Source organism: Callithrix jacchus, chromosome 13 (assembly GCF_049354715.1).
Source record: "Callithrix jacchus isolate 240 chromosome 13, calJac240_pri, whole genome shotgun sequence".
Taxonomy (NCBI): domain Eukaryota; kingdom Metazoa; phylum Chordata; class Mammalia; order Primates; family Cebidae; genus Callithrix; species Callithrix jacchus.
Genome location: NC_133514.1, coordinates 72,913,053 through 72,916,788, shown reverse-complemented (window position 1 = coordinate 72,916,788; position 3,736 = coordinate 72,913,053). Strand labels below are relative to the sequence as shown.

Sequence of the window (3,736 nt, the reverse complement as noted above, 5' to 3'; positions counted from 1 at the left end):
AATCTGTAATCCTTTGCATATATACCCAGTAATGGGATTGCTGGGTCAAATGATATTTCTATTTCTAGATGCTTGAGGAATTGCCACACTGTCTTCCACAATGGTTGAATTAATTTATACTCCCACCAACAGTGTAAAAATGTTCCCTTTTCTCCACATCCTTATGAGCATCTGTTATTTCTGGATTTTTTAAAGATCACCATTCTAATTGGTGTGAGGTAGTATCCCAGTGGTTTTCATTTGCATTTCTTTAATGACGAGTGATGATGAGCTTTTTTTCATGTTTGTTGCCTACATAAATCTCTTCTTTTGAAAAGTGTCTGTTCATATCCTTTGCCCACTTTTTGATGGGATCGTTTGCTTTTTGTTTTTTTAAAAAAATATGGAACGCTTCATGAATTTGCGTGTCATCCTTGCGCAGGGGCCATGCTAATCTTTTCTGTATCGTTCCAATTTTAGTATATGTGCTGCCGAAGCGAGCATGGGATCGTTTGTTTTTTCTTGTAAATTTGCTTAAGTACTCTGTAGATTCTGGATATTAGCGCTTTGTCAGATGGGTAGATTGCAAACAATTTTTCGTGCTCCATTGGTTGCTGGTTCACTCAATTGATAGTTTCTTTTGCTGTGCAGGAGCTCTTAAGTTTAATTAGATTCCATTTGTCTATTTTGGCTTTTGCTGCCATTGCTTTTTGTGTTTTAGTCGTGAAGTCCTTGTCCATGCCTATGTCCTGAATGGTAATGCCTAGGTTTTATTTCAGAGCTTTTATGATATTAGGCCTAATATTTAAATCTTTAATTCATCTAGAATTAATGTTTGAATAAGGTGTAAATTAGGGATCCAGTTTCAGCTTTCTGTATATGGCTAGCCAGTTTTCCCAACACCATTTATTAAATAGGGAATCCTTTCCCCACTGCTTGTTTTTGTCCAGTTTGTCAAAGATCAGGTGGTTGTAGTTGTATAGCATTCTTTCCAAGGCCTCTGTTCTGTTCCATTGGTTTATATCTTTGTTTTGGTACCAGCACAGTGCTGTTTTGATTACTGTAGCCTTGTAATATAGTTTGAAGTAAGGTAGCGTGATGCCTCCAGCTTTGCTTTTTTTTTTTTTTTTTTTTTTTTGCTTAGGATTGTCTTGGCTATGCAGGCTCTTTTTTGGTTCCATATAAAGTTTAAGGTTTTTTTTTCCAATTCTGTGAAGAAAGTCATTTGTAGCTTGATGAGGATAGCATTGAATCTATAAACTACTTTGGGCAGTATGACCATTTTCACAATATTGATTCTTCCTAACCATGTACACGGAATGTTTTTCCATCTGTTTGTATCCTCTCTTATTTCCTTGAGCAGTGGTTTGTAGTTCTCCTTGAAGAGGTCCTTCACATCCCTTGTTAGTTGTATTGCTAGGTATTTTATTCACTTTGTAGCAATTGTGAATGGGAGTTCACTCATGATTTGGTTCTCTGTTTGTCTATTATTTGTTTATAGAAGCTGGTACCATTCCTTCTGAAACTATTCAAAACAATACAAAAAGAGGGAATCCTCCCTAACTCATTTTATGAAACCAACATTATCCTAATACCAAAACTGGCAGTGATGGAACTATAAAAGAAAACTTCAGGTCAATATTTATGATGAACATTGATGCAAATATCTTCAATAAAATACTGGCAAACCAAATCCAACAGCACATCAGAAAGCTTATTCATCACAATCAAATTGGCTTCATCCCATTGATGTAAATCTGGTTTTAAATGCAATCCACCACATAAACAGAACCAAAGACAAAAACCACATGATTATCTCAGTAGATGCAGAGAAGGCCTTTGACAAAATTTAACAGCTCTTATGTAAACTAGGTATAGATGGATCGTATCTCAAAATAATAGGAGCTATTTATGACAAACCCACAACCAGTATCATGATGAATGGGCAAAAATTGGAAGCATTCCCTTTGAAAACTGTCACAAGACAAGGATGCCCTTTCTCATCACTCCTATTCTATGTATTATTGGAAGTTCTGGCTAGGCCCATCAGGCAAGAGAAAGAAATAAAGTCTATTCAAATAGGAAGAGAGGACATCAAATTGTCCCTGTTTGCAGATGACATGATGGTATATTTAGAAAACCCCATCGTCTCAGCCCAAAATCTCCTTAAGCTGATAAGCAACTTCAGCAAAGTCTCAGGATACAAAATCAATGAGCAAAAATTGCATCCACTGTATTTCTTTAGCTTTGGAGTTCCCAGAGAAACTTTGAGAAAATGGGTATTATTGCAAATCTTTTACACTTTTATTATTATTTTACTGAATGTTTTTCTTCTTGAGTGAATTGCCTGTACTTTTATATAGAATAATTATTTTTTGTAAGTAATTAATCAATTACATTTTATCATTTTTCCTGACATTGCTATTTACTTCCAACCGGGACTTACAAGTGGCTATATTCATCCTTTATTACTTTTCAAAGTTATTATTAATTCTTTCACCCCTTTTAGTAGGATACACTGAGAAAATAATTTACTACCAAACATCCTAGTTTATTCTAGAATATAGCTTTATAATCTTCTGAAAAAGAAACAGTGAACTTGTAGAAATGGTTAGTTTATGCCCCCTTTGAAAGCTAATAATCTAATTCTGTGCTTAAATGTACCTAGAAATCTAAAATTGAAACACCTGTTACAGTTAATTGTTGGTGATATCATTTCCTTAGGTCTATATATTTAAAATACACATTATATTTTGGTAACAGGAAAAAATTGTATGTACAATGATTAAACTACCAATTTTTCTCTAACTAAATACCACTCAGGTGTTTAGTCTCATTTCTATTTAGAGCTATAGCAATAACTGCCAGTTCCTTGTCAAATCATTCAGTCACGTTTTTTTTAAGTATTTTTCTGGCCTAAAAAGTTCATTACGAAATGAATTACGTAAAAATTCATTTTCATGATTCCCTTCTTTTTTAGGAATATCTATGCTTAAGTAGATCTTGGTAGAATTTAAAAGTCAGGGGCAGGACTTTTTAAAAGGCTATCTTGGTGGGACAGACATGAAAATGTTGTGCTTCAATCAGTCTTTCAGAAAGGGCTTGTTGCCCAGTTGCAAAGAGGGTGGTTAGCTGAGAGCCCCAACCTGTTACCTCAGATTTTAAGCCCAAGTAAATCTATTTTCAGGGTGTATCTTGCAAAGGAAGAAAATAATGTCCAAGAATGTGTTCTTATTTTATGCCAACCAGCCAATAACTGAGTAAGGTAGTCATGCTAGGGTCTACTCATTTCTATCCAACATTGGTCTAATAGTATTTGCTCTGGAGGTCCATGTTGGGCTGCTAGACTTTGTTAAATCAGCATCAATATCTAAAGGCTTCCCCTTCCCAATCCTGCTCCCTCCATTTTTCTTTCCCTAGTATTATTCCTCAATCAATATTTCTGCTCCTAACTATATTTCAGCATCTGCTTTTCAGAGTACCCAAACCTGACATACCTGGTATATATCAGGAGGAGTTCAAGTTTTTCTCTCCAGAAATTATTGTTATGCCTCAGTCTGCTACTAATGTGTTCTTGGTCCCTTGGTCTCTTCCCTCGGCTTCTGTCTGTCTCTCTGAAGATGCCTTGATACTTCTGTTCTATGGTCATGGTCCTCTTGAAGATCTAGATGCCCAACTCTTGATCAGACCTGGAGGCCTCCTCAGGCCATGAGTCCATTCTTTCTTCTTGCTCATTCACCATGGGATGCATAAAAGA

General features: G+C 35.7%; 1 non-coding gene across 1 annotated transcript; it reads right to left on the bottom strand.

Moving 5' to 3' along the window:
* Positions 1-376: 376 nt before the first annotated feature.
* LOC118146977 (U6 spliceosomal RNA) lies at positions 377-483 on the bottom strand. The gene has a single exon (XR_004733160.1). It is a non-coding gene; the product is annotated as a U6 spliceosomal RNA (small nuclear RNA).
* Between the last annotated feature and the right edge of the window lie 3,253 nt (positions 484-3,736).